This window comes from Saccopteryx bilineata, chromosome 4 (assembly GCF_036850765.1).
Source record: "Saccopteryx bilineata isolate mSacBil1 chromosome 4, mSacBil1_pri_phased_curated, whole genome shotgun sequence".
Taxonomy (NCBI): domain Eukaryota; kingdom Metazoa; phylum Chordata; class Mammalia; order Chiroptera; family Emballonuridae; genus Saccopteryx; species Saccopteryx bilineata.
In genome coordinates, this window is record NC_089493.1 from 167,273,002 (window position 1) to 167,281,748 (window position 8,747).

An 8,747-nucleotide genomic window follows, 5' to 3' on the forward strand; every position below is an offset into this window, starting at 1 on the left:
CACTTCCCCCTTCCCCTCACCCATTTCCCCCTTCCCCTCATCCACTTCCCTCCTTCCCCCTCACCTACTTCCCCCTTCCCCTCATCCACTTCCCTCCTTCCCCCTCATCTACTTCCCCCTTCCTCTCATCCACTTCCCTCCTTTCTCCTCATCCCTTTCCCGCTTCCCCCTCATCCACTTCCCCCTTCCCCTCATCTCCTTCCCCCTTCCCCCTCACCCATTTCCCCCTTCCCCTCATCCACTTCCCCCTTCCCCTCATCCACTTCCCTCCTTCCCCCTCACCTACTTCCTCCTTCCCCTCATCCACTTCCCTCCTTCCCCCTCATCCCCTTCCTGCTTCCCCCTCATCCACTTCCCCTTCCCCTCATCCACTTCCCCTTCCTCTCATCCACTTCCCCCTTCCCCCTCATCCCCTTCCCTCCCTCCCCTCCTCCCTTTCCCACTTCCTCTCATCCACTTCCCCCTTCCCCCTCATCTACTTCTCCTTCCTCCTCATCCCTTTCCTGCTTCCCCTTATCCACTTCCTCCCTTCCCCCTCATCCACTTATTCCTCATCCCTTTCCTACTTCCCCCTCATCCACTTCCCCCTTTCTTCCCATCTTTTTCCCTCTCTCCACCATAGCCCTTGTCACTTGCCTTCCTGCACACCTGTGGTCCACCCTCTGTCCTCTTTTTTTTGCTCTGGCTGCGGAATCCACAACCAGATTTCCTTCCATTCACTCATTCATTCATACATTCATTCAGCAAATATTTTTGAGTAGTGGGAAAAAAAGCTAAACAAAATTCTTGCTTCCTAAAGCTTTTATTCTAGTGGGAAGAGACAGAAATTAAACAAGTAAACAAACAAATGAAATAATGATAGATTGGGACAAGGTCGAGGAAAAGGACAAAAGAGGAATTGTGACAGAGATTACAAAGTCACCTTTTACTCCCCCACTTTGATATGGAGGAAGAGAGCTGTGGAGAGCAGAGGACAGGGGCCACCTGGAGACAGAGATTTGGCAGAGGCAGCTCCCCAGTTCATGTGTAAGCAGTGAGCATGAAAGCCACTGGACCCCGCTATCTGCCCACTCCCCACGTGCTCTGAAGGATTCCTTCCTCCTCACCATGACAAGCAAAGACATAAAGCTGGGGAGACCTCCTCCCTGCCACTCCTACCCCTAACCCTGTTCCCAGCCCACCAGCTTTATCAATTACTCAGCTCTCCCAATAATACCAAGGAGATGAGGGTCAAGGTTCCAGTCTTGGGGAACCTAAATGGGGAATCTGAATGCACAGAGGCAAGAAAAATATGACCATGTCAAAATATAGCCTCAAACCTGAACAAACTCCTGCAGCCGTAAGAAATAAGATATGCATGTGCTGAGGAGGGTTTTGGAGGGATCGTGGCCAGGAAAGGGTTCATTGGGGCAGTTTTCTGCAGGTGCAGCACTTTGAGGGTTGGGGCATGTGCAGAGGGCACTGGACATGTGGAAGAGCGCCAAGCCACGTGGAGTCATGAGCACATTCACAAACACAACTTGGGGACTTTGCCCTTCCCGGTGCTGCAGCCCCATGAAATATTTAGGCTTCTGAATGCTGCTCATCCCTTATTGTCCCCCTCAGCAAGTACACTTCCCTACATCACTGTGGCTGCCTGGCCTTTCCTCCTCTTCAGAGATGCAGAGAAGGGAAATCAGACCCAAGTCTGGAGGAGGGTCTATCCCTAACCTGTGGGCAGGGGGTGGGATCCAGGCCTATCTTCCCACACCATACGTCCTCAACATGGGGACAGTATCTTCCCCACTGGGAAGTAAGCAAAGGGGGTGTCTAAGAACTGAGAGGTAATTTTTGGCTCAAAAGAAAGCAGAATCAGGAGGGGGTTTTACAGATGCAATGTCCAGGTTCCTGAAGGGCCCTGGTGAAAAAGGAAAGGAGTCTGGGAGTGATAATCAAAGCTGCCTTTTATTGAGCATTTACTATTGTGCTAAGCAGTTTACACGCATTATCACCTTCAATCCACACTACGAATATAGAATTTATTATCCCCATTTCATAGCTAGAGAAACTAATGTTCAAAGAGGTTAAGAAACTAGTTGCAGGTAATCCAGACAGTCCAGCCCCAGAGACCAAGCTTCACATACTGTGTTCTCTGCAACAAAGTCTTTGGGTTTATGGATGGGTATAGAGTGTGCGTGTGCGTGTGCGTGTGCGTGTGTGTGTGTTAGTCATGCCAGGGCAGTGACGGCCCCATTTCCTTGTATTACCCAACGATGAAGTTGTTGTCAATATATATATTTCCCTCCCCTGCTCCTCCTCCACTTCTAAGTGGATCAACCCCAGCCCTAACTGCTAAATGCTTTACCTGTTTACTAGACAAACACTGTTGGCCAGGGATTGAGAGACTATGGGGACAGGAGAAAAGGGAGGTGAGTATCAGGAGAGCAAGTGAGAGCCAGAGGAAGGGAGACAGAGAGAGCCAGGGCTAGGGCAGAGAGCAGGTGAGTGTGAGGGAACATAAGTGACAGTTGGATGGGGGTGTCAGAGTGACCCACAGCCTGGACAGTCATAGCCCAGCCCATGTGCTGGATGGTGGTAAAATGAATGGAAGGTGATAGAATTTACACTCCTCACCCCCACCCAGCTGTCCTCACCCACCCTTCCCCCTTTCACACCCCAGTTTATCTTTCCCTCCCCCACCGTCCTCTCCGGAACAATTCTAATTAAACTAAGTGACTAAAAGGCAGTTTCAGCCTGAACAGCCAATTAGGCCTGGAGGAAGGGAAAGTAGCTTCCCCAAGTCTCCCACCCGACCCACCCCCTCATCTGCCCTTTATTTACCCAGACCAAGTTATCATAGCCCAAGACTCCAGACTATCGCTCAAGTTCCCTTGCGCCTGCTCCTCCCCCCACTGCCCACTGCCCAGGCCCCACCCCCCTTACCTGTATCCAGTTAGCCTCCAGCTCTCTGCTTAGTTCCCACATTGAGCCCTCCATCCTCAGGCCCTTCAAATCTTCCTAGCAGGGGGCTCAAGGAAAGAGTGGAGGCCTCCTTGGAAGGCTATCTTTCTGAGTATCTTTATGCCTGCTGTTTCTCCTCTCTCTCCTTTTTCTGGCACTCATTTCTAACATCCATGGACCAGGCCTACTGGTTGCCATGGAGATGCAGTGTGCAGCTGGTTGGTGTGTGAGAGGAGCTGTGTACGCTCTAGCTCGGGTGGCTGTGTGTGAAATGTACCAATGTGCAAAGAAGCATTCTTCATAATCTCCCTGAAGTGAGATGCAGGCCAAGGCCCCATAACCCTAAAACTCTCGGTGAGGGACACACATCCTGTCCCTCACCCCCTGCAAGTCAGATACTAAATTCTGCTCAATCCAGGCTCTGGATTGGCAGATTCTGGTGGGGCCTCAACCTGCCCCTCCTGTTCAAGGGGAAGACTTGGAACCCCAGGAAAGGAACTGGAGTAAGCAGAAAGGTTCCATTGGGAACAGCTGTGGTAAAGATTAAGCTGTACAGATGGGCTGACTGATAAGAGGCCAGCATCCCCCACCCCCAACACTACTTACTCCAGGGGATGAGGATGGGGAGATTGGTCCAGCAGGCTGGCATTCCACTTGTTTTTATTTACTTAACCAGTATTCATGAAGAAGGTTGTGAGAAATGAAAGACATTGGTTCATGCCTGCAGTAAGCTTAGCATCTAAGAGGAACTTCTTTATGAGCTCCCATCCAAGGGTCTGAGCAGCTGCAGCTTCCTGTTCCTGGAATGCTCTGTTCTGAGCTCTAAACCTTCAGGTGTCCTCAGAGAAGCTTCCTGGGCCACACTGAGTAAGACCCCTCTCCCCCACCTTGTTATCCTCCTTCAGGTCCCACTGTTTGTTTCCTTCATGGTACAGAACGCAATTTATAATTATCTCATTTGTTTATTTAATATCTGTCTTCTCCATTGGAATCTAAGTCCCAAGAGATAGTAGAGGCCATGCCTGTCTAATCCAGTGCTGAAATGCTGGCACCTGGCATAGTTCCTGCCACATAGTAGGTGTTAAATATATCAAATAAAAGAGTGGACAAATTATTTTTTTGAAGCCTCACAATAACCATCTGTGATGGTAAATGTTAGTCTCCCCATTTTACAGATAAAGAAACCAAGGTCCAGTCACCTGTCCAAGGTCATACCACTAGGAAGTGGTGCAGCCAGAGTTCCAATGTAGGTCTCTGATTCCAGGTGTGATGGGAGGAGGTGGGGACCATCCTTCCTAACCTACACTGTTCCAGATTCCTCTTCCTGTGTGTCCCTGGGTATGTCTCCACTCCCAACCCAGGCATTCCCAGAGAAACCTGGGGAGAGGAGGAAAGAGAACAATTAGAATCTGTAAAGCTTATAAATCTGACCTCTTCTTTCAGAGGTTTAGGATCCTGATATGGCCCACTTCTATCTTCCTTACATTGACCAGCAGGACCTTCTAGTTCTGGCCCCTGCCTTCTTCTCCAATTTCTCTCGCCTCCCGGAACTACCTCACCTCCTCCTCCACCCCCAAGCCTTTGCAGCACTACTCCCTCAGCCTGTAACACTGACCCATTCCTCAGTGAGCTGTTCCTCACCTGCCCTTTGAAACTCAGCTCTGGCACCACCCCTTCCAGGAAGCCATCTGGACTCCAACTGGAGGAAACACCTACTTTGGCTCTCCAGCCTGAATTTACAGCTCAGGGCAGGGCTGAACACATGATGTGGTTACTGTTTACCTGTCTGCCTTTTCCATAGAGACCATGTGTCATTCTTGGGGTGTCCCAGTTCCCTGTGCTGACACAAGGAAGGGGTTCAGGAAATGTTTGTAGAACGAGTAGACCAACCAGGAGCAGGATTCTAGTACTGAAGTCCCTTGACCTCTGACATGGCTTCCAGGACTTGGCCTTAACAGAAGTTCCTCACCCCACACTGGCCAAGTCAGGGGTGGGAAGAATATGAGGACCTCCCATTGATTCAGCGCCTTCTCTGATCTGGAGGTGAGGCCTGGAGGTTAGGGGCCAGTCACTCTGGCTACTGGTAGGGGGAAGGTTGGTAATTCTGTAACTGGAAGATTAGTAGGGGCACCAGCTTGCACACTGAGCCAGGGAACTGACCAGACTTTAGGGATTCAAAGACTGTCAGAGGGGTCTTTGCCCTTCCTTCCCCACCTCCTACGCAACAAGGGTTGATCCAGGACTGATCTTGGCAGCGTCTTCTTCATTTCCACCATGACCCCAGCCTGTCCCTACAGCAGACCCAATCTCGTGTCTCTGAGTGGGCGCCAGACCTTGCGAAACCCCGTGTATGGGTGAAGGGGCACCATGACCCCCACCGTACCCGCGGTCGATCCGGGTTTACACGAAAGCTCATCCAGGATTAGTCCCTGCTCTGGCTAATCCCTGCGGCTGAACCGACCCCAGTGTCCTGGAGCCAGGCCCATGCTGCGCGGACAGGGGAGAAGCATTTTGCTTAGCGGGAGCTCATGGTGGGCTGGGGAGGGGGGTGAGCGGGCTCGGGGGGGTGGAGGGGCGGCGGGAGCCCCCAGAGGCGGGGCCCGGAAACCCGCTGATCCGGTCTCTGTTCTTCAGCCTTTCTGGAGCTGGTGTTTACCCGGGAGCCGGACGGAGGAGGCCCTGGCGCTCGGGCCGGAAACGGGGAGAGTGTGGGGATCGCAGTCAGGGAAGGGGACTGAAACTTTTCGTGTCCCCAAATCTACTTCCAACCCTTGTGCCTGAGCGCAGCAGGAAGCGACCGACAGACAGATGTCTCCCGTTCCTCTCCCATCCAGTTCCGTGATTCGTATTCTTTGCCAAATTAGGGGGTGTTGGAGGGGGGATACAAGCTTCTTGGAAGAAGGCAGCACCGTATAACTTTCCCCAGCTCTGCACCCGACCCCCATCCCTAGTCTGCACCTTAGCTCTTGGCGAGGGTGGGGTGCATGGAGTAGGTCGGACCGAGCGGCCAGCTAGGTGGCACTTTGAGATGCACGAAGAAAATGTCTGTCCTTAGTCTGCGTCCTCTTGTCCCTATCCCTGCTTGACACCGATTGATCCCAGCCTGGGTCTTGGTTCCTCTTCTCTGGAGCGCGTCCCCTGGTCCCCTCCAAGGTCTCTGCTCCACCCTTAGCCTCCCAATCTCTCCGGGACACAGGCCCGAGCGAGCGCCTGGAAGAAGCCAAGTGGGGACCGGTTTTCACACTTTTATTGTAAAGCTTGGGAATAATTACACGGGTCTTTCATTGACAGCTCAGCAAACAAACCGGAAACGAACCAGAACCGGAGGGGGTAGGGGCGGTGCCTGCGCATGCTCACGGCGGGGTTGGGGGGGGGTAGGTCAGAGAAAGAGAAAGACAGAAAGACAGAAATCATTACAAATCAACGGGATTGTGCTCGCAGCGCCAGGGACGGGGGCGGAGTGGGGACGGGGCGGGGGCCCTTCCCGGGAGGAGCGAGGCGGTGGGAAGTGGCACTAACCAAGAGAAACACAACCCCAGTGTGGGCACCTGATGGCGCCCAAAACCCCCCTCCCTGACCCCACCCCCCCAACACACTAGAGAGACACGGCCCCCCTCCCCACTCAGATAACCAGAGGAGACACAGTCTCCTCCTTCCCAAGGGCAGACGCATCTGCCTGGGAACCCCATGGGCGAGACACAGTCCCCCCCTCCCAGAGAAGTCCCACGTGGAGACGCCCCCGAAGAGACTTTCTCATGGCCAACACAAGCCCTCCCACCACCAGGAGACAGCCCCCATCCAGGGAAGAAATGGCTCCAGAGGCGGGGAGGCCCTCAGAAGAGAGAGGTACCCCAGACCCCCTAGGAGAAAAGACAACTCAGAGCTGTCCTGTCTTTTCCCAAAGTGCTGCACGTCAGAGACCCCCAGAGCAGAGATGCAGGGAGGGCCAGGAACACCCCTTCCCAGACATGCTTCAGAGATCACCCCCTTCCCTGGGAAGAGAGATGGCCCAAGACTGACATGCCTTAAGTACTCCCAGGAACCCTGGGAGGAAAACAGGCTCCCCAGAGAGCCTGGGTAGGGGGAGACATGCTCCCACAGTCCCCAATGGGAATACATGTCCCCCCAGAGGCTCCCAAGGGGAGAGATAGGGTCTCGGGAGTCCCCAGAGGTGAGGGATGCTCCAGAGACCCTCCTCCGGGGGTGTGAGATACACTTTAGGGACCCCAGGAAGAAATATGTCCCCATATACCCTACCCCTACCAAGAGACAACTCTGAAGTAGGGGAGTGGGGGCCGATTTGGTCCCCTCTAGGAAGACACTGACTGGGTCAGGCTGGGTTTGAGGGGGTCTCCTCTGGCCAAATGTCGCCTATTTGTACATAAAACTGTACACGACACAGGCATTAGGGAAGAGCTTCACAGACTTAGGACCAACAGGGGTGGTCCCCAAGTGCTGTCACCCATCCCCTGCCCACCTTTGGTTTCACCTCTCGAGTGCCCAGGTGGTGACAGACTCAGCGTGCCTCAACCCCAACCAGGGGGTCAGGGGCTCTGCCTTTGCCTGTGGAAGGGCTTCTCCTCTGTGCTTCTCAGCCCTCCCAGACATCTGGGCCACCCCTTCCTTCTGGCTTCTCCATTGTGCAAAATGCTTCTCTGCCCTTCAACCCAGTGCTCAGATCAGGAGTCTCTAAGACCAGAGCAGGATGCCCAGACCACCAGGAGCTTCTGGGGGAGTACACTGAATGCCTCCTGTCTGGACCACCCTCTCCACCAAGCAAATGGGCCTCATACAATCTTCTTGCAGAATCCTGACCTCCAGGACCCAGGGCAGCCCTCGAGGTCACTGTCCCACCAGCTGGGCGCCTCCTGTTACCAACTCCACCACTATTGCACCTGCCCCGTTTGTGCAGGGGGAAGGGCTGTCTCTTTAACAAGCCCCAGCCCACTTCCTGGGCCTCCCCCCAGGGAAAGGAGCCTTTGGCCAACCCCTAGACCTGGTTGCTGACACCCCAGCCCACTCTACCCCTTGCCCTCCATAGAAGGGCTGTGTCTGCTGGGGCTACCAGCCTAACAATGCTCTCCTTCCCAGCACTGTTACTCCAAGCCAAGTTAGGAGGGAGGAGCAGGGTATAGGGTGATTCTTCAGCTCCCTGGCTTTTCTGGGGTGGAGGTGGGGTCTCTGGGGTTGCAGGAGTCAAGACCCCAGCAACACAGCTCCCAAAGGCACCAGACAACCCAGCAGCCTGTACCCACCCCTCCCACCCTTGGGCCGCCCCCTAAGCTTAGACTAAGTCAAGCAAGGGCCATACCCTGAGTCTCCAGCCTCCCAGCCTGGGCCCCTGGGGAGCTGGAGAGGTATGGGCCAAGGCAGTGGGGGTTTCTGGAAGGAAGAGGGACTGAGGCTTTGAGATGGCCACAGTGGGAGATGGGGGCTCTACAGGATGCCCCTCACACCCTGGCCCCCTGAGGTGAAAAAAAAGATTTCCACCTCATCATGGCTGACTGGGCTTCTCTGCCCCCAATCTCCCTACCCACTCCCCCATGGGACCCCTGACCCTGGCAAAGGGAAGCCCAACGGAAGAAGGGGGCCAGGAGCCCAGGGTGCCCTGAGGCAGCCCTTCCCACCCCGAGATCAAGGCAATGGTGGTTTTACAGGCTGACGGGTCAGTCATGGCAGGGGCTGGGGGGTGGGGGACAGGGAAGAAGCAGGGTGCAGGTCCCCCCTATTGGGGGCAGCAATCAGCCACCCCCTGAGCAAACCTTCCTGCTCCCAACTCACCCAACCAGGCCAGAGGCACAGTCATC